Source organism: Monodelphis domestica, chromosome 1, assembly GCF_027887165.1.
Source record: "Monodelphis domestica isolate mMonDom1 chromosome 1, mMonDom1.pri, whole genome shotgun sequence".
Taxonomy (NCBI): Eukaryota; Metazoa; Chordata; class Mammalia; order Didelphimorphia; family Didelphidae; genus Monodelphis; species Monodelphis domestica.
In genome coordinates this window covers 241939989-241963629 of record NC_077227.1, presented here as the reverse complement: position 1 = coordinate 241963629, position 23641 = coordinate 241939989, and positions in this window count along the sequence as shown.

Sequence of the window (23641 nt, the reverse complement as noted above, 5' to 3'; positions counted from 1 at the left end):
TTAATCAAAATTATTTCACTTAATTTTTTTTCATCTGCAGTAATTTCCAAAAAAACTATTCAGGTTGCTTTAGAAAGCCACCCACGTTCATATGACTAGGATAATCAAAACAAGAAACACATGATCCAGTTTTTCTACATATTTTTTCTGGCAACAGTGATTCAAATAAATAGCTTTGTTAGATTCTGAAATCTGGGATGTGTACACAGCTTTAATGGAATACAAGGAAACCATAGGTGTGTAAACTACATTATGAAATCACAGCATTTCCCCAGTTTCTGTCAGTAAATGAATGACATCAGTAGTTTAGCATTTTTATAAAAGTTTGAAGAGGTGGGAGGAGGAACATAAAAAAACAGTTGAGAATTTAAGAGTGAAAATCCAAGTTGTAACTCTGCCCAATGACAGTATTTACAGCATACCTTATGTCGGTGTTTTCACCAATTTGTAACAGTCTTTGCACATACAGCCCCTTTACATTCATAGCCACAAAAGCAAACTGACTGACTCTAATGTGAGCTTTTAAATTCATGGGCATATTTGATGTGACTCGGCCATCTGTATAGAGGTGGAAATGATGGTTTAAAATGCCTTTGTTTGCAGCTGTACACAGGCAGAGGATCCTTGGCGTACTGAGAGTTAAAGTATTTAGTTATGACTCATAAGAATTTAGGACCGTACTCACATCACACATCAGAAAGCTGAGACAAGCCACCACCCCTCCCGCCAGAATTTAAGTACCTACTATGCACCCAATTTAGTCAAGCATTGCTTTATTTTTGTATATATTTGTATATATTTTGCACTTACCCATATTATATACATGTGGTGTCTCCCATGCAAAGGAAGTATGTAAAGGTCAGGGGCTATTTTATCTTTATCCTAGTATCTAGCACAGAATCTATCATAGGTTGTTAAGTTGTTTCAGTCATACCCAACTCTTTATTTTCCCATTTGGGGTTTTCTTAGTGTAGATGCTGGAGTGGCTTGCCTTCCCCCCCACCCCCAATTTCTTTTACAAATTAGGAAACAGAGGCAAATAGGATTAAATGATTTGTCCAGGGTCACACTGCTAGTAAGTGTCCCAAGCCAGATTTGAACTCAGGGAGATGAAACTCCCTGAGTACAGGTCCAAGACTCTATCCACTATCTCATCTAACTGTCCATAGCAATTTGTCACATAGTCAATATTTAACAACTGCTTGTTAATTGGTTGAAGGCAAAATAATTTTAAGCATGAAATATTCAGTGACAGAAGAAAAAGTTATCTCTTCCTTCAATAAGTTCACATTTATTCTACAGAAGTATGATGGAACCACTTCCAAATGACTCTTGAGTCAGTTGTTAAATAGTCCTTTGTAATCACTGACACCTTGGAAATCAGCAAACATTATAATTCAGGGATTTTTTTTTTCTTGATTGTCTAGACTGAAGAAAGAAATAGAAGACCATGTAAATGAGGAATATTGAACTTACAAAGACGAGTATAGTTTATGGAAATTCAGTTATTAAATATTTAACAGAACCTTCCTATATATAATATGTAAAATTGTAAGCAAATGCATGATAATTTAGACAGAGAGATCAATAAGGAAATTCTTAGCATAGGAGATGGTATATGTAATGAGCTTTGAAGAAAGTTAGGGATTTAAAAATGTAGAGGAGAGAAAGGATTTCATTCATACATTCAAAGATTTGTAAGGGAGAGACATATCTTTCTACTCTAATAATCACATCCTTAATACTTTTATCAATGTCAAGTTGGCAAGCATTTATTAAATACTTACTATATGCCAGGCACGGCATAGTAGGTAACTCAATGGATAGAACAATTAGTTTAGAATCAAGAGGACTCAACTTCATGAGTTCAAATTTGGCCTCACATACTTACTTACTAACTGTATGACCCTAGATAACTCATTCAATTCTGCTTGCCTCAGTTTCTTATCCATAAAATGAGCTGGAAAAGGATATAGAAAACAACTCTAGCATCTTTGGCAAGAAAATCCTGAAAAGGAATCATGAAATGTTGGACACTATTGAAATGATTCAACAACATATGACAAGCACTTTGATAAGTGCTAGAATTACAGTTTCTGCCCTCAAGACTTACATTCTTTTAATTTAAGATAAAATATAAGAATTTAGGCATTTTGCCATATATAAATACCTTTTTCTTTTTTTCTTCTCATATTGTAAACCATTTTATCCTTCTAGAAATGATAATCATTCTTCTCCACTATTACCAAAAAAAGGAATTAAAATTTAAAAAAATAATCTTGGATAATTCATTAATGATAAAGAAAGAGGCCATCCTAAATAGAACTAGAAACTATTTTTGTTGTTGTTGGGGAAATAACATGATAAATTAAAAGAACAAAAGGATAAAAGAGGACAAAAGGGCATTATTCATCCAAATATAGAGTTCATTCTATTGATTTAGGTAGGAATTCTTCTAGAAAAAAAATCCCATCCAAGTCAAGATCAGCATATTTTCTAGTTTAGGAACTACATGGATCACAATTTTCTCAAGGAAATAATACATCATCATTAAATTCAATCTGTGTGTGAGTATTTCTAATCAAGATTTAGAAGTGTGAACTATGCTATGCAAGGTAACCCAAGATGGATAGGCCATGATGGATAATTTTGACCAAAAATGTCCCTTTGGGGAAGGAAATGACAAACCACTCCAAACCCTTTGCCATGAAAACCCCATGTACATTATTAAGATGAGGGATGGAAGGATCTAACATGCTATGGTACACAGGGTCACAAAGAACTGGATGTGTCTGAACAATAAGAACATAGATAAGAAATCAGGGTCAGTCATGTGCAAAGTGTGATTTGGAGGAATCCCAAATTGGATGTATCTTAGAAACTGGGCAGACCCAAATGGCAAGGAGTTGTAGGGAGAGGAATTTCTCCCCTGAATCTCAGGCAAGATAATTGAAAGGACCAGTGCATGTAGGAATCATAGAAAGAAAAAAAAATTCTAAAACTGGAAGCTGTTTGAAATAGGCAAAGTACTACTCTTTCATAGAGCATACCATATTTGCAATTTTACTTCCTGTTTGGAAGAGTAAACTTCTTTCCCTGTCCTCTAGAGGTAAAATGCTAGGGAGCAATTTGTTTCCGCTGATATGGTGGACAGGGAGTTAGGAAGCTGACTGTTGCCTAAGGAAAACACACCCTGGTTTTTACCAGCTGCCCAGAGAGCAGCTCCAAGGACTACCAGTTTGTGAGTTATGAAGACAGTGGTTAGGGTTGGGCTTGGGGCCAGGGCCAGAGGATCAGGAGATTAGGAGAAAGTGCAGGAGCAGGAGCAGGCAGTATCAGAAGCAGGCAAGATCAGCAGCAGCTCCAAAAAGAGGCAGCAGCAAGGAACACTGGCTCAAGCAGATGGACGAGAAATATGGTTTACCCCTTCTCTTTCAAGTCCCTCAAACTAAAACAGCCAGTCTGGTAGGGAGGACAACTGGGCAAAGAGTAGGGAGGGCAGAAGTAAGGTTCTGAATAGAGTTCAGAGTTCTCTCATAGTTTACAAGGGGGTGGTAGGGAGTGAAGGGGATTTGGGTAGGCAGGAGAAGCATGACTTAAAAAATTTATCTAGGCTGTCTCAGAAAATTGAGAAGTCTTTCTCCAACTATTGGTTGTCATCAATGTAAGATTTAAAATTAAATAATAATAATACAAACATTATATTTTAAGAGATTTATTAAATGATCATTAGAAAGAAAGGAATAAAAGGGATACAAAATTTTAAAAATGCACATGGCTAATCAGCCTATTCAAAATCCCCACCCTCACCACCAACATCCTTGCCAGGCAGCCAAAGAGGACCAGGACCAGCCAACCCACTGGCTAATATCTCCTGTCTATAGGAAGTACTTAATGACAGGAAGGCAGTACACTCCCAGGAAATGTAGTTTTAGAGTAACAGACTTCCAATTATACATTACTCCCTCATCCCCCTATGCATTTATGCAGATTTTAGACTCTCCTTGAGGGAAAGAACTCCCTAACTTTTAAATTTGTACAAGTGTCTAGTACAATGTCTATCATGAAGTGGATATTTAATAAATGATTGTTCTTTCATTTATTCTTTATAATGTGATGAAAATTCAGATCCTATGAGAATGGGAAAATGGGGTCCGGATTAAATGAAGCTACTTAGTAGAAGTTTACTTCACACTTTGCACATGACTGACCCAGATTTCTTGGCTATGTTCTTCTTATTGTTCAGCCACATCCAGTTCTTTGTGACCCTATTCACCATAGCATGTTAGATCCTTCCATCACTCATCTTAATTGTTTTCATGGCAAAGGCCTTGGAGTGGTTAGTCATTTCCTTCCCTAGGGTGAAATTTTTGGTCAGAATTATCCATCATGGCCATTTTAGGGTCCATTTTAGCAGCTGAAGTGAAGTGCAATTATATCCCCACCTCCCCATTTGTAAAATGTAATGGGTGAGACATAACAGTGTCATATCAGAGGAACTAGGAAGTTGTGCCTAGGGCATGGTATCCCTGGATGGTTCCCAAGAGGGAGCATCTCTCATTTGTAACTCTTCAGCTTACTCTACCCTCCCACCAGAATAATTTAGATTCTTGGTGACATTTTTTAGAGCCAACATCAACAGTACAAAGGTTTGTTTTTTTCTAGACTCCCCTGCAACATTTGTAATGATGGCAGTAATAAATTAAAAAAATATATATCTCAGCCAAGGTTGAAAGATTGCTACCCCTGAAAAACAAACAAACAAACAAAGAAACAAACAAAATTGTGACAAGTATCCATTAGTTTCTAAGGATTAAAAAAAATCACACACCAGACTGATGTAAATTCAAATGATATTGGGTTTATTTGCTATTGTAATTAAATGGGTTATTATAACTTTGGGGATTTTGATACTTCTTGAATGTGCATTACATGTTGTACTATTGTTCTTTATAAAACTGTTACTTTTTAAAAATCATTTGCACTCACACAGTGGATCATGGTCAAGCTTGAAAAGGAAATGGATCTCATTTTTGGTGAGAAACTTTTCTTTCTAATTTTCCTTAGCTGACACAGTGTGTCAATGATTATAAGCTACATATTTTTTTTTATTTTTAAAACTTTTTTATTATCGTTTTGCTTGCATGTGTAATATACAATTTCAGTTTTATTTTTATGCCTTTTTTGTATTTGAAGCACATGTCACCAGTATTGAAAAGGTTTTATTTAATTTGTTTTTATCATGCAGTAATATAAGTTTAAATGCATATGCCCTAATGTCAATGCATACCCCTAAAGCTTTTGACTATAAAAATGATGCCATTGATTGTTTGAAAAAAAAATTATGGGACTTTGCTTAATGATTCTGTCTGATTCCAGGAAAAGGAAATACAAAAACCCCACTGCACAGGACCAAAGGAGCACAAAGCTACTTGCATAGTGCCAATTGAGCACAATATCAAAGAGACCAAACCAATCCTACATGGATTGATAACATTCTTTGCAAAGAGCACAAGGACTTGATCATGCATGAGACTTGAGGTTGTGGCTGTTTAACATGTGTTAAATGCAGGATTTCCTTGTAACACACACTCTATATCAAGTAAATAACTTTGATTATTCTACCTCCATTCTGGCTTCCATTTGCTGCCATAAATCTTGTCCCCTTTCAAAGTATGGCAAACTTTCTGTTGTCTTGGCTACTAATTGGGTAAATGTATACTTGCTTAATTCACTTTAATTGGACCCTGATTCAAAGACCTGTTATAGGTTTATTTTCATTTACTTAGAATTTTTACACATAAGACTTTGATATTCTATATTTCATCCAGAAGTTAGTCTTTTCTCTTTTATTTTGATTTTTTTTATTTCTCTTAGTCTAGAAAGTGAACTGTTTGGAGAAGGCACCATGAAAATACCTGCACAGTCAACACACAGCACCAGAAGATGTGATTATTTGAACTGTGTGAGGCTGGATGCATTTGTTTTTGTATATATATTCTTATGCTGAAGGGTCTGCCCCCTAACTGGCTCTTTGACAATGTGCCTAGCAATCATAGGTTTGTTCTTTTCCCTTTCATCCCCAAATAATTGTAATTTTTAATTTGATTTTAAATTTTATAATGTTAAACGATCAAATTGGGGATACTAGCCCCCCAAAATGATCATCAGGGCACAATGTGTAATTGGAAATCAGTTACCCTAAAACTACATTTCCCAGGAGCCCACTTACTTCCTCTCATTATATACTTCCTATAGACAGTGGCTATTGTAAACCTTAAAATTTCTTAGACTTATGAATGTTGGAAATTTCCCCATTGGGAAATTTCATACTTGAAAAAAATTCCTACTGATAGTAAAAACTCTATTGGAATATGAAACTCCTTGGCATGGGAGGATCCTTCTCCTCTCTACTTAAGACTACTTTAGGACAGAAACCTTTTGCTAAACAATGGAAAGGGCTTTGACCTATGCTTAAGCATAGAACAGGAAGTTCTTTGAGTCATGATTGATTTTAGAATTGATACAATAGAGATACTTGGAATGACAGAACCAGGTCTTGGAAACTATAATCTCCACCCTACTCAGAGTAACAGGAATTAGGAAGGGCTGCAGCAAAGATCAAGATTTAATTATTTGAGAATATGACCTTCAACAGACATGTGCAAAGGAGGCAGACCTCTGGGAGGTCCTGGATTAAGCTAGAGCCACCATTGGCACAGGGGAGACATGGACAGTGATTGGTAGATGTGAGAACTGAGGGGAGGGAACTTGGATGGTAGGCTGAAAGATAGCAGGGGTCTGAGGACTGGAGGAGGAGGTGTGGATGCTCTGAAGGAGGTCTGAGAGGAGAGAGCTCCTGGAGGGAGAGCTCCTGGAGAGGTCTTGAAGGAGGCTGTGGAAGGAGAACTCAGGAGGAGTCAGGAGGAGGATTCTCTGGAAACATTTCTTGAAAGGAGGCTCTCTTGAAGGTGGAGCCTGAGGTTGGCATGAGAAGCCTTACCTAGAGAGATCTTGGGTGAGTGATAAAACCAACTGACTGATTTATCTCTTAGGACTGAGGTCTAGGCCTTATTGGCTTGAGGCCCTTCATTCTTATTCCTTTCTTACTTTCTCTCTTTTTCTATTGATTAATCAGTGTGTTATAAATTAAATTTCTCTATAAAACCCAGTTGGCTTGGGCATATTCATAAATTGGGAATATATTCCCTGGTGACCATCTTATATTTATATAAAACCAAGACACAGTAGAAAACATATTTCAGTGGTCATAATTGATAAATATATTTCTCTTGCTCCCAAACATTTTAATTATCACAGTTTATGACTCCCACTCTCTTATCTACAACTATTTGAGGCTCAAAACTAATTTAAATCTAACACTATTAGCCAGTGGGTTGGCTGGTCCTGGTCCTCTTTGGCTTCCTGACAGGGATGGTGGTGGTAATTGTGGAAATTATGAATAGGTTGATTAGCCTTGGGCATGTGTTTGTTTGTTTTTTAATTTTGCATTCCTTTACTTCTAATGATCATTTAATAAATTTCTTAAAATATAATCTGTTATTATTAAAATTTAATTTTAATTCTTACAGTAGCCAGGGAAGGGAATTTTGTTTTCAAGTGTCATAGTAATGGTGAATATAGTCATTGAGCTGTCAATTGTCGCTCTCTCTTCCCAATAGGAATGGAAATATTGATTTCATTATTGTTCATAAAACAAGAGCAAGAAGTAGAAAGGTGGTGATGCTGATTGATGGGTTTACATATCCATAAGACTATTTCTATTCAATGACAATATGCATAAACTGAATTTGCCTTGGTTTTCTGATGAATAGATGGATTGAAAAAGGAGGCATAAGAAACCAGGGTAGTACAAGGACAAGGCTAAGCAATAGTGTTGGAATTCTTATTGATAGTTGTCCCAAGGCATTGTTCATGCCTGTTCACACATTATATGAGTAAACTGTTATATAAGCCTCTGGGGATAGTGACCTTAGATTTTCATCCCAAGGCCTAAGAAGTACTTCCAATTCCACTTTTGACATCATCTTTGCTGCTGACTTGAATAATTATAAAATAAAAGGATACCATAGGGCATAATTAAGCATGTCAGAAATTTGAGGATCTTTAGAGCAGACATTAGAAAGATAAATAACAACAGTGAAATGTCTCTTGCTTGGTCAACATTTTAGGAAGAATTTTTTTTTCCTTATTGTGTTATAATGACTTCACATGAGTAATACAAGCTATTGTTATGAATTACTATTAATTATATCAAATATATATATTTTCATATCAGTGGTTGCTATAGACATTCTTTGAAAGTTGCCGTGCCTCCATACCAAAACTATCATCATTTAAGGGAAGCATATAGTAACGACTATTTCCAAACATAGCTAGGCTCATCCTTAGATATATAGTTATTGGACATAATTCTGAAGACTTTTAGCTTGGTAGGACTTTTCATAATTCATGGGTAGAAATTGCAGAGAAGCTTTCAACATGAATAGAGAACTTAGAAAAATTGAATAGTTGGGAATACACACACACACACACACACACACACACACACACATATATAATTTTTGACATGCTGAGTATGAAGTGCTTATAGAATGTCCAGTATTGGTTTACCTCCGAATCCTAACGGCCACCATGATAAATTGAATCTGGACTGTAATTCAGTAAAGAGATTAATACTTGATGTATAGAACTTGAAGTTATCAGTACAGAAATGAAAGTTGTGTGTGAGGACTCTACTCACCAGTGAAAGTAATGTAGAATAAGGAGTCTCAAAGCACAGGTAAGCTGCACCAGAATTGATTTTGGCCTCAAAAAAGATGATTCTCAATTAAACAAATTTGAGAATTAATTAAATTTTTGAACTTTTCAGTCAAAGGATAATTCAGAAGACTTTTACTCTAAAATTCAACTTAATTCAAGTACAAGAGATACTTTAAATGAATACAGATATGATCCAGGCAAGGTAGTATTAAAAAAAGTAAAAGAATGAATTCTTAGATTTATTGGATGTGATTATAAGTTTATCCCTTTGACAAAAGGATTGGATGAGAACTCTATTGTGCATAGAGATTGGCAGGAGCAAAAAATCATTTTATTTAGAATGTGATATAAGAAACACTATGGTTTGGTAAATAGTAAGCATATCTTAGAATTAAAAAGATGTAGGTTCATTTTATAGTCCTGACACACATGAACTGTGTGACTGTAGGCAAGTCATTAACTTCTCTCAATTCCCCAGGAGTTGACTACCTTAAGTTTTGGAATAACCATAATCTATTTTTTGAGGGACATTTTCTCACCCTCTTTTCCTTGTGTGGAAGAAAAAATCACAATGAGAAAAGAAAAGAATAGAAGGGAGGAGAAGGAAAAAAGAAGAGAAGGAGAAGAAGGAAGAGAAGAAGAATTAGAGGACAAATGGGAGATAAAAGGAAAGAAAAGAAAATTTTCAATGGACTTTGGAAATAATTTTGCTACTTGACAAAATAAGTCTTCTAACAATATAAGTGTAAATCATATTATGAGTTATTTTTTTACCATTAATTCAAACTACAATTAGAATGTGATACTAATAGTTGTTGAGTTCTGCTTTTCTCTTCCATTTTTAAGAAATCTTATTTTTTGTGAGGGGAAAAATCCTTAGCTTCAAGCTTTCCTTCTCTCATACACTCTCTCTTCTCTACTCATCCAAGTCCTCCTACACAGAACCTTAGGCTTTCAATTAGATAATGGCCTATAAATTCAGGTTTTTAGGGAATTACTTATTGGAAAGGATTCATCAGTGATTCTTTTTTTAAATTTACATACTTATCAATTCATTGATGAGATCACAAATTCAAAGCATACATATAATCAGGCCTTCTCATTTTGTGTAGGGCAGTCATATCCTAACTTATTAGTTGTGTAAATTTAGCTTTTATTATGTTGTGATTTTACTCCATTTAGGCTACTTTTGAACCATAGCACTCAATCTGGCATTTACCTAGAAGAGAAGAAATATAGGAATTTGGAATCTTACTCGAGTTTTTTAATAAAATATTTTCATTTCCCTGAATGTTAATCAGCATGTGTGAAATGCTTTCTGTGAGATCAATTTTAAAACTACCTGGATATTATAAGTCTCAGCTCTCAGTTTGGGATAAACAAAGTCTACCAAGACTTCTCCTTCCCACATTTTTCTTCCTCTAGTTTAAATACAATTGATTAAATTACCTTTTAGCATGAAAATCAGAAGTCATAGAAACAAAAACATTCACTGAATTTGTTGTGAAAACTTTGACTTGACTAAATATTGGCATTGTGTAGACAACCAAAAACTAATGCACACATATAATATTTTCCTTATTTAAATAAGTTTCTAAAACATCTCAAGTATTTCCTTTGAAATGTATGATGAGCAATCTGAGAAAAGATATTGATTTAGGTTTTATTTCACCCACAACCACCACCACTAACAATATCCCCTAGTGACCTAGCATATATATAAATGCCTTTCCAGTGTGAAATTACAAAACAGTTGATAAGCATTCATAAGCTACAGAGTTGGATATATGGAATGTATCACAGTCATTGGCACTGTGAGAGTGCTAACATTAAAAAGAATTCTTTTGCCTACTTTTTATTGACATCTTTTGTTTTCACATCATGTTCATCCCTCAAAATTTCCTTCCTCTCTGTGCTTCCCAGACAACCATTTTCTGTAACAAAGATTTAAAAATAGGGAGGAAATTGGGTATTTAAAATTAAATGACACCTCCACTCTTTTTTGTCAGAATATATAATATTCCACATTCATATGGAGGGGAGTAAGGAAAATTCTTTCCTTCTACTCATCTACCATCTTACTTCAGACCCTCATTGTCTTTCCAATAGGCCTTCCTGCCTTGTGAGAGCAGTTAGGTGGTATAGACAAGATCATTCTTGTTTCAAATATTACAAAATTTGCCCTATTCCTCATCTATGGGTCATTGATCTTCACAAATGAAGAGAGACTTCCATAACAATGAGATTTGGAGCTCAGGTGACACATACTCTTTTTTTTTTTTTTTTGCTTTCAAAGAATTTCAAAACTTACTCAAACTGATCTTTCCAGCCTCATTATAACTTACTCCCCTTCTTATTCCCTACAGTACAATCAAATTAGTCTGTTCCTCACACACACACTAGGCATTCCTCTTTTTTCCACACATTTGCAATGAATTTCTCCACTACTTAAAATGCATTTGTTGCCTCTTCATCTTAATCTCAAAGAATCCTTTTTTTAATCCAAGATGCAGTTCAAACACCACCTTCTACATGAAACTACATTCTAAAAATATAGGCATATGTATATATATATGTTTATATATGTATCTCCATGTATGTTTCTAAATTTGTATCTCTATCTATCTTCATGTGTCAGTTAGGTGGCAAAGTAGATAAAGTACATATGAATGTTCCTCAGAGAAATCTATATATTTCAGTAGATCTGTTGATGGCACTGACACTATCCCAGATTTGCAAACTTCATGTAAACCTCAATTCCTTAGTCTCCAAAACCCTCCAAATTGAGGTTTACATGAAGTTTGCAAATCTGGGATAGTGTCAGTGCCATCAACAGATCTGCTGAAATATATAGATTTCTCTGAGGAACTGAGTTCAACTTCTGCATTAGACAGCTGGTGATAGGTTGCAGAAACATTGGAAAGTACAGGTGAATATGTCAATTTTTATCATCTAAATATAGAAAATAATTAAACCTGTGGGTGGTAATGAGATCATCAGTGAGAATATAAAGAGAAAAGAGAATCCAACAAAGAGACTAGAACACTTACAGTTAAAAGGTTGGATGGATGATGGAGGATGAGCCAACAAAGTAGATTGAGAAGAAATATTCTGGCAGACAGGAGACAGTATCCAGGAGGAAAGAGTGGTTGATGCTTTTAAATGAAGTGGATGTCAAAAAAGATGAGGATGAAAAAAACAGACAATCAGGTTTGGCATTGGATGCTTACAAATATTCTGGTAGAGTCGATGTGACTTTTTTTTTTCTTTTTAAGTTTTTCTACAGATGATGTGCTGGCTAAACTCACAGATCTATACTCAAGGTCAGAGATGTAGGTTATGCCTACATGTAGGTAATTGAGTTGGCTGTACTCTAAAGGTTCTGATGCTCTGATTCACTATAGCTCGTTAAAATGGTCCTGCAAGCAGAAAGACCAGGGACTTTATTTCTTGGTGTTCACAGACCCGTGGCAAATTAGAACAAGAAAATTTTTCTGTTTCCTGAATCTTAAGATGCATGTTCATTGAGCCAACAGTGTCAAAGACTTGAGTTTATTCCAGAACTGACACTCAGCTTTGTCTATTTTGTACAGTCCTTTTTTGAATCTCATCTATTAATTAAATCAAATGTAACAAGGATTTATTTTGAACCTATATGCCAGATATTATTCTACGTACTGATAATTAAAAAAAAAAAGAAACTATAGCCCCTTCTCCTGAAGAGCTTGTATTTTACCAGAGTATACTGTGAGGGGTTTGCAGGAGGGAAAGAATGACAGACTTTTAGTAAGTATTTGGAGGAATAATGACTTTTAAGAAAAATAGGAAAGGCTTCATGTTGGCACTGGAACTGAATCTTGAAGGGTGGTTGGGATTCCAAGAAATAAAGAAGAAAAGGATAAAGCTCCAAGAGGCTAAAGAGGGTAATCAGTTCTGGAAAGGGTGGCAGCATTAGCAAAGATGAAGGCAAGAGATAGAATCAGTAAGTAGGCTACTTCGACTGGAATTTAGAGTTTTTTCAGGTGGGATATTTTAAAATATACCCCCCCAAAATAGATTACAAAGAGAACATAAAAATGTCTATCCTCTTATTTTGAAGAAAATTCATTCATTTTCAGAATTATTGGTGTAAAATTAAACTATATTTTATAATAGTTTCTATATTATAGGGGGCAGCTGGGTAGCTCAGTGGATTGAGAGCCAGGCCTAGAGATGGGAGGTCCTAGGTTCAAATCTGGCCTCCAACACTTCCCAGCTGTGTGACCCTGAGCAAGTCACTTGACCCCCATTGCCTAGCCCTTACCACTCTTCTGCTTTGGAACCAATACACAGTATTGACTCCAAGACAGAAGGTAAGGGTTTAAAAAAATACTTTCTATATTATAGCAAAATATGGCACATGGTAGACAAAGAAAATGCAGTGTTTGCCCAATGCAGAGTTCTGAAGAAAATGAACAAAAGCTGTTTTCAAGGGATTGTATGATGGGAAGAGTTGATGTCTTGGCAAAGTGGTAAGGAGAGGTATGACTGATAAATTAGCTAGATGGGAGAAAGCACAGAAGGTCTCCAGGTGGTTAAGTTAGGATAGGACTTGGACAAATGTAGAGTAGATAATATAGGTAAATAAGTAAAATGTAAAATAGAACATTAAAATATAAAAAGGGAAGGAAAAAACTGTTGATACATCATCAGAGAGAAAGGTATTTATAGTCGGTGTGATCAAAGAAACCTTCAAGGAAAAGTATATATTGTTTCAGGCCTTCTTAGGAATTAGAATTCTTTGGAATTAGACAAAACTGGTAAAGGGTAAGGTAGTTCGGGTAGCAACTCAACAAAGCTAAATTAGCAGGGAAACATGGAGAATGTTCATAAGAATGGCAAGTAGTGCACTTGATCTATAATGTATATTGTGCTACTGAATTAATTTTTTCCTTATAAATCTTATGAAGTTTTATACTACTCACTGGAGCTTTGTGAAGAAAAGGTCATTTCTAAAATAAATGATTTTTTACTCAGAAGATTTTTTTAGTTTTTATTATAGAGAATATGAGCTGATCTCTGAAGAAATTAGGTCCTCTGGCTTATGGTTTCATGTGGCATATGATAGTGTCAGAAACATTTAAGATCCATTATACCATCAAATGTGTTCTCCAATAGTCTACTTTAAAACCTTTCTGCCAGGCGATTAAAACTAAAAGTAATAACAGGTCAGTTGACAAGTAATTATTGAGGACCCTGTGGGTATGTAGTACCATATTAGATGCTTGAAATTAAAGCTAGATAATTGAAAGGAGAACAAGTATCCCTCTTTCTCTGAACACATAAGCAATATTCAATATTATTTTTCTTATATGGAAGGAAGATGGCATATATAGATGTCATGAATTTGCCTATGATGGTGCTCTGAGCCCAATAGTCACTTGATACATGTTTGTTCAGTTTAATTAATATCTTACACTTGTACATTGTTTATTTCATTTTCAAACTGCATAAAATATCACTTCTTTGTGGTTTCTCAGTAATAATCTGGACTAATGCAAACAGTGTATTTCTGTTATAGACAAGAAAACTAAGAAACAGGGGCCTAAAGGAGCTTGTATAAGGTCACACAAAGGAAAAAAATATCTTAAGGGGACAATCACCATCTCCTAATGCTTTTTATATGGAATGTATGTTATATTTGTATTAACTCTTTAAAGAGACAGACCTAGTTCCAATTTTTGTGTTCTCTTACATGATCTATCTGTCTCATAACCCAACTAAGGAATCTCTGGCAATATTGGTATCTGGTGTCTCCTCTCTTCTCAAAAAAAAAAAAGGACTGTCTCTTCTTTTGAAGTATTTACTTTAATTAATTAATCAATGTCACTTAAAAAGTCATTATGCAGAAAATGTTTATTTGTCTAATTTAATAGTACTCCCCTGAGGAACTCAGAGTTACTGAGAAATCAGATAATATCTCCTACTGTTGGGCTTAGTCTTCTCCTTGTAATAGAGGGGGAGAAATGGAATCCCCCACCACTTAATTCAGGACTAGAGTGTGGTAGAGATAGGATGGAGCTAAAGTGTGAAGAGGGGGGATAGATAATTTCTCCCTTCTCTTTCCTCAGTAAATCCACACTAGCTGTCTTCAGGGTTACAAATTATATGTCTTCAGAGGCTGGGTTGAAGTAAAATCCAGGACTGAATTGCTTCTTCTTCCTAGGAGAGGAAATATAGTTCTCCTCCTCAAAGCTTCAGGTCCCTCTCCCTAAATATTACAAGCAAGCAATAGATCTATAGAAATAGCTATTTATTTTTGAGGAACACACAAAAGTTAGGGTAAGTGAGATTGTGGGATAAGGTAATGGAAAAGTGGGAAATAGGAAGTCCCTAAAGATTAACAATTGAACCCCTTCTCCCCAAATCTTGCAGGATCAGGCTTTGCCTTCCTGACCCTTTGGGGTCAGTTGTGAGAGCTGTCCTGAAATCTAACTGTCCTAGTTATGATATGAAGTTCAACGACTGCTTTAGAGGGATTGAGAGGAAATCTTCCTGGGGTGGATAGCTTTATATCAAAATCATATCCACTCCTATTATCTTCCACTGGATTCAGGGGGTCTATATTCACAGAAGGATGATCAAGACTCTCAGAGGTTCTCTCAGGCCAACTTCTCTGGAAGACTCCCCCAAAAGAATGAGTTTACTTGGATTCTCTCAGCTCTTCAGTTCCTTCTCTGGAATTCTCTGTCCTTCTTGCCCTTCCCCTGCTTGATTTTGTTCTGGCAGATTGAGTCTGGGTTTCTTCTCTTACAACCCTTTTTTGGTTTTTCACAAATTTATCAACTTGACAATTTGCCTTGTATTGAAAGTATTACTTACCTTATGTCTATTATCTCTAATAACCTATCTATCTATTTCCTATCCCCTCTGTTCTCCTCCCAAAATTATATATATATATATGTACATATATATATATATATATAATATTATATATATTAACCCTTATCTATGTCAATATTTTTAATCTAATTTATCTTGGCTGATTCCTAAGTGGTTTGGGTTGATTGTGTTTCACCTCACATTCTCAGTAGGTAAAAGTCAGCAGGTGTATAATTAGAATCTGTTATCCTAAAAACTATAATTCCCAGCACCCCACTCTCCTCACATTATGTGCTTAGGTAGGGAGAATATAAATTTGGTGCAGCCCCGCCTCTCGCTCTCTTCTCTTCCTGTCTTGGCTTTGGTGGAGTAGGCTTTTTAAACAGGCAAGGAGAACTAAGTCATTTGGTCTTAATTTTGTTAAATGATTAGGGTTTTTTACCTATATTTTCCTTTGTATTCCTTCTACTTAAAGCGATTATTAAAAAACTTCATAAAATATAATTCTTAGAGTGTTGGATATTAATTTTAATCTTACATAGGTAAAGAGAGACTGTCCTAGACTAGCCAGTTTTTAAAAAATATATAGCTTTTTCTGATAATGGAGTCAATCAAAAAATCTACCCTTACCCAATAATGGGAGAAAACTGCAGAGTGCTTCCAGGTTAGATGATCTTGACATACACCAGGGGCCTCTCATATGTGTATATGCATAAATTATATGTATATACAAATGTATGTATAAAATGTGTGTATATACATACACACATACGTCTATGTATATATGAAATAATTTGTTTATGTATATAATATACATATATACCTATGAGAGAGACAGGAATATAGAGAGAGATAGAGGGGGAATATGTATTTTTATGTATATATATATGTATATCAACATATGTATGCATGATGAGAGTTATAAATTCCTTTTTCCATCTCTGTTTCCTCACGATGCCTTGTACATTGTAGGAGATTGGAAAATATCAGTTGACTATATTAAATATAAATAAATTATAGGTAAAGGATAGCAAAGGATGAAGTGAATGAAAGGGTCCTGAAAGAATAGTGAAAGAAAGAGCAAGTCCAATGAGCTAAGGTTTAAGGCAAAAGCTAAAGTCAATATAAAGAATGTGGAAAATAAAAGGATTGAGAATAAGAGAAAAATAAGGGAAGCATTCAAATCCTTTGTGGTCAGATAAGAAAATGATAGAAGACTTAAATAAGAATGGAATAGAGGAAATAAAACACAAATACTTAACTCTACTTTTATTTCCCATCCTCTCCCCCCCAATTAAATAGATTGATCTCTAGCGTGGGGCAGGAATGGGGTAGAAGAGGGAGGATTTTAAATGGTTAATAAGAAATAAATACTCCAAAATATATAAGGAGGTAGTTAAAAAGTATCTCCTTGAACTCACTCATTTTAAGTTATGTGGGCCAGAAGAAATTCCAGTTTACCAAAGGAGCTGGACAACTATTGTCAGTCATTCTTGAAAAATCATGGGAGAAGAGAGCTTAATTACCACTGGCCATAAAGTTTGCAAATCCTAATTGAAAAAAAAAGGAGAAAGGAGAAAGAAGGAAGAGAAGAAGAAGAAGAAGAAGAAGAAGAAGAAGAAGAAGAAGAAGAAGAAGAAGAAGAAGAAGAAGAAGAAGAAGAAGAAGAAGAAGAAGAAGAAGAAGAAGAAGAAGAAGAAGAAGAAGAAGAAGAAGAAGAAGAAGAAGAAGAAGAAGAAGAAGAAGAAGAAGAAGAAGAAGAAGAAGAAGAAGAAGAAGAAGAAGAAGAAGAAGAAGAAGAAGAAGAAGAAGAAGAAGAAGAAGGAGAAGAAGAAGGAGAAGGAGAAGGAGAAGGAGAAGGAGAAGGAGAAGGAGAAGGAGAAGGAGAAGGAGAAGGAGAAGGAGAAGGAGAAGGAGAAGGAGAAGGAGAAGGAGAAGGAGAAGGAGAAGGAGAAGAAGAAGAAGAAGAAGAAGAAGAAGAAGAAGAAGAAGAAGAAGAAGAAGAAGAAGAAGAAGAAGAAGAAGAAGAAGAAGAAGAAGAAGAAGAAGAAGAAGAAGAAGAAGAAGAAGAAGAAGAAGAAGAAGAAGAAGAAGAAGAAGAAGAAGAAGAAGAAGAAGGAGGAGGAGGAGGAGGAGGAGGAGGAGGAGGAGGAGGAGGAGGAGGAGGAGAAGGAGAAGGAGAAGGAGAAGGAGAAGGAGAAGGAGAAGGAGAAGGAGAAGGAGAAGGAGAAGGAGAAGGAGAAGGAGAAGGAGAAGGAGAAGGAGAAGGAGAAGGAGAAGGAGAAGAAGGAGAAGAAGGAGAAGGAGAAGGAGAAGGAGAAGGAGAAGGAGAAGGAGAAGAAGAAGAAGAAGGAGAAGAAGAAGAAGAAGAAGAAGAAGAAGAAGAAGAAGAAGAAGAAGAAGAAGAAGAAGAAGAAGAAGAAGAAGAAGAAGAAGAAGAAGAAGAAGAAGAAGAAGAAGAAGAAGAAGAAGAAGAAGAAGAAGAAGAAGAAGAAGAAGAAGAAGAAGAAGAAGAAGAAGAAGAAGAAGAAGAAGAAGAAGAAGAAGAAGAAGAAGAAGGAGGAGGAGGAGGAGGAGGAGAAGGAGGAGGAGGAAGAGAAGGAGGAGGAGGAAGAGAAGGAGGAGGAGGAGGAACAGGAGGAAGAGAAGGAGGAGAAGAAGGAGGAGGAGGAGGAGGAACAGAAGGAAGAGAAGGAGGAGGAGGAGGAGGAGGAGGAGGAGGAGGAATAGAAGGAAGAGGAGGAGGAGGAGGAGAAGACAAGAAGGTGGAAGTTTTAGACTGTGGGCTGATAGGTATGATACTCGTTCATGATAAATAAGGAAGTGGTCAATATTAGTTCAACAACACAAGATAACAATTCCTTATTATTGAAGTATTATATTACAGGTTAATTGAGCACCAGGATGTATAGAATAGCATTATGGAAAATTTAGAGGAATGGGTAGCTAAAGATAATATAGTTAAGGAAATTTAATATTTATTGACTAACTAGACTCACAGAATAATTTAAGGTAGTAGTTAAAAGGTAAGTCAGAGATAGCTGAAAGAGTACTTATTCCAACCTGAATTCTCTCTCAATGAGAATTAGTCAATGGATTAATTGCAATCTAAGGGTATGTCTTTAGCCTAGATTTGTTCAATATGTTTAACCACATTGTAGACAAAAGCAAAACTGCAAATTTGTTAAATTTGCTCTATAAAATTAAATTCTGACTTTGACCTAACCCTTCATAGATAACTGGATTATAATTAGTAAATGAGGCAGCTAGATGACTTAGTGGAAAGAGACATAAACTTGTAACTTAGGAAGGCTTTCCTTTGAATACTACCTCAGACACTTACTAGCTATGTGACTGGATACCTCACTTAATGTCTTTTAACCTAAATTTCCTAATCTATTAACTGGAATAATAATAGTACTAACATGATAGTATTTTTATCTGAATCAGATGAAATAATATATTTGAAAAGCTTTGTAAACTTTAAAATGTTATATAAATATTAGTATTAGTATTAACCCATAAAACTTTCTTATCAGTATGAAGAGCTGGGAAAGATATTGAAAATGGAAGATCTGAATGGAAATTTGGATAGTAGGGAAAAAACAGACAAGTAGGCTGCTCTAGAGAGACTATGTAATTTTTTTAATGGCTTCAACCTTCTCTCTGAAAGAAAATTCTATAATTTTTATATTTGCATACATATACATACATATCTAGCTAGCTAGCTATACATGCATACATATACAATGAACAAGGCAAACCTCTATGAATGAATGTATCTCTGTGTATATATCTATGTACTTCCCAAGGTCACATAGGAAGTATATGTAAGGTTGGTCTCCTTGGATTTGAAACAGTTTATCTGACTACAATATCATGTTTCTTTAATCAGAAGACTCATAATTCACACATGATAGTGCATATTAAATTAAATTATATAAATTGTTCCTCGGAAGGGTTCATTAACATATATATATATATTCCTTCCATACATAATTGTGCATAAATGCATGTGTGTATGTATACATATATATTCTACCAAATGACAGTCAAAGGATCTGGGTTATATCTGTGTGTGTGATGAGATAAAAAATTTTTAAGCTAATAAATTAATATGTTATATGTAGCTAATATGTAGAATGTAGCTAAAATATAGAATACACTTAAATATTTTCTGGATGGATTAAAGAAAAAAAAAAAGTATGTTTTTTCTTTTCAGAATACTGGTTCAATTGTAAATGACCTAAAATAAAAAGACAAGAGCAAATTCAAATTGAGAACTGGAAGCCATTCTGCAGCTACTTTAGGAATTTAAAATGCCCTTTGAGAATAAAGGTCAGTTTCTTTATAGACTAAATAGGCTAGGTTCACTGTCTATATAGGCTTCACTCTCCTTATCCAGACTCATGTTCTCCATCAACATCAATCTTTTGCTGCAGCTGTGAGAGAGATATGCTTTCCCCATTGCCTGATCATTCACTGACCTGTCTAGGAACCTAAGTATTCCTAATTCCCCTCCATTCTTTTTCTTCCTCCTTTCTTAAGAATGTTCCTGTCTTTCCATTTAACCGCTTCACTTAGATTTATAATGTTCAACTCCTCCTAAAATGATTTAAGCCAACTAATCCCAAACCCCTCCTGGAAACTGATTATGTTTTTGCAACAACTAATCAATCAATCAGCAAGCATTTATAAAGGCCTATTAAGTGCCAGGCTTTAGATACACAAAGACAAAAATGAAATCCCCTCTTGGAGCTTATATTCTCTTGGGAAAGTGTTCAGATATATAAATATATAAAAATAAATGTAAGAAAATATTGAGGGATGTTAGAAGCGAAAGTATGCTAAGACTTTTTGGTAGTTCTCTATTTGTAAAGCTATCAGTGGAGATCAGGGAGAAAAACTCAAACTCTCCTTAAAAAGGGGGTAGGCTACAATCTATAATGAAAAGAGGAAAATAATTTTTTTTAAATGGATTTTTGTTTTTCTTTTCAATTATTAAGAACAAAACATAGATGGACATACATAATAAATGAACATTCCTTAAGTGCCTACTATCAAACAAGTATTGTTTTAGATTCTGAAATTATTATTATATAAGTGATACAGAGCTACCAGTCTAAGAAATTACATTCTAATATGCGGATTTAGCAAACATAGAAAACTAATTTTCAAGGAAGGGAATTTTAGTCTCAAGATTTACAGGGATTGTGAATGGAGCCATAGCACAGATGATTGCCACATACTTTCCAATATCGATGGTAGCACAGATTTGATTACCATTCTCAGAGCAAGATCAAGATGTGAAGAGTACATATGAGGTAGTACATGTTAGCAACACAAATAAGAAGATGTCTAAGCTAGATAAGTCCTGGTTTTCTGGAAAATAGGCTAGTTTGAATATGAAACAAGGTCTGGGAATTAGTAAAAATGTTGAGTTTTCAATTACTGCCCTTACTATGCTTACATTTACTATGTCAATAAATATAGTTCAGCTCCTAATCAAAATATCAACAAAGTGAATTCATGGGGAGGGATAAAGGGATCAAGATTTGTTACAACTAGTAGTGCATAAATTAGTAACAGTAAAATACAAGTTGTTCAATTTATTTCATTTTTCCAACATTTGAACACTCCAACATTGAACATTTAATTCCAAAATAAGTACCTATGAATTGATTAGGCACTGTGATAAGCAACTGAGATATAAAATAAAAAATATATATGTTTATATATATGTATATACATTATTTGTCCCAGAGAAATCAATACTCTATTGGGGAAATACAATATGCCCATTTTTAAGTATATGAAAAATGCATACACAGTAATCATTTTGTTTTGACACTGCTTTAGTTCCTATGTCTCTTGCCTCCTCCTTCTTCCCTCCTCTCTCAAGAATTTTTTTTTTCTAAAACCACAGAGTGGTTATTTTCTGTCATACTGTAAAATTACACAGGTTACTACAATGAGGTCCAAGAGTAGACATGATAAGGAGGCATAATTAGTGCCTAGTGTTACTTAAAATCTAGTGCGGATTGGTCAAGGAAGCTCTGGCTATCTCCTGGCCCCAGGCTAAACTCTTTGGCCCCAGGGATATACCCACCAAGAAAAGCTAAGTAAAACACTGAATGGCATAGAAGTTTATAAAAGGCAACACTGAGATTATTTCTGAGGAGGCTCTACATTCAAAACTGCTACATATGATACTGCTACACATTTCACCAACTGCTCAAATGGTTACTTTATGAATCTTTAACCTGTTATTATGACATTTTCCCTGTGACTATGGGTCCTTCTGAAGCCTAAAGAAATAACATTTCATCCGTGAAGCCTCCTTTTATTGTCCCACAGTGGATGTGTTCTCACCTCTTGAATTCCCATCTCACTCTTTGACTATGTCTCTTATATAAAACTTTCAGTCTATGTTTTTCTCATCCTCTGGGCCAGTCTTTGTACTCTACTATATACTTATTAATTTGCTACATTGAAATTTTGAATAAATTAACATTCATTAAATTTTACCTGATTACTATTGGAAAGGAAGTTAATTTGATTGTGTTAATGCTAGTTAAATGATAGATAGTTATATATATCTATAAATCTCTTACTACATACTGAGTGATAAGATCTTACTGAATTATTCTTTAAATCTTTTTCAGCTATAAAGAATTAGTTTTAATTCATCACCCAACTGACAAATAATCAAAGGATATGATGAATAAATAATTCTCTGATGAAAAAACCAAATTAACAATAATCATATAAAATGATCTAAATCACTCTGGATTAGAGAAATTCAAATTAAAGCAACACCAAGGTACCATCCCATAACTGTTAGATTGACCAATATGACAAGAAAGGAAAGTGATAAATGTTGGAGGGGATATGGCAAAATTGGGACACTAATGTATTTTTGGTGGAGTTGTGCACTGATCCAACCATTCTGGAAGACAATTTGGAATGATGCTTAAAGAGCTAAATAAAACTGTGCATACCTTTTGATCCTATAATACCACTAGTGGGTCTGAATCCCAAAGAGATAATAAAAAAGGGGAAAGGACCTACTTGTACTAAAATATTTGTAGTAGTTCTTTTTGTGGTGTCAAAGAATTGTAAATTAAGGGAATGTTCATCATTTGGGGAATGACTGAAAAAATTGTGATATATGTTGGTGATGGGATACTATTATACTCTAAGAAATGTTAATTAACATGATTTCAGAAAAAAAAAACTGGAAAGATCTGTGGGACCTGATGTAAAGAGAAAAGAACTGTAAAGTCAGATGAATGCATATCAAAGTATACTATCTTTCATATCCATGTACTTATGGTTTTATTTTGGGGTTTTGGTATTGTATGGGTATGCTCTTTCAGCAATGACAAATATAGAAGTGTGTTTTGCATGGTAATACATGTATGACCCAGATCAAGTCACTTACCATCTCTGAATGGGGAGAATGAAGGGAAAAAAAGGAGGTGATTCGGATCTTATACTTTCGGAAAATATATGTTAAATTTAGTATTACATGTAATTGGGAAAATAAAATATCTTTGAATTTCAAATGAGAATTACTGTTTTGTGTGTGTAAAGTGGGGAAAGGGAGTAGATAGGAAAGGAGGGAAAAGGAACAGATTCAAAAGTCTTAGGTTCTAAAATATTTTTCATTAAGAAAATTAATCTATTCATTTATATTTATTTTTTATCTGAGTTCCAAATGCTTTCCCTCCAGATCTTCCGCCAAGCATTTAGAGGGCAATAAATATATCAGTTATACATGTGAAGTCATGCAAAACATATTTTCATATTAGTCATGTTGGAAAAAAAGCAGAAAACAAAATCAAATAGGTATATTTCTGTCTGCATTCAGAATTCATCAGTTCTCTTTCTAGAGGAGATAGCATCTTTCTTTAGGAGTCTTTTAGAACTGTTTTGGGTATGGCATTGATTAGAGTAGCAAAATGTTTTATAGTTGATCATTGTTACAATATTG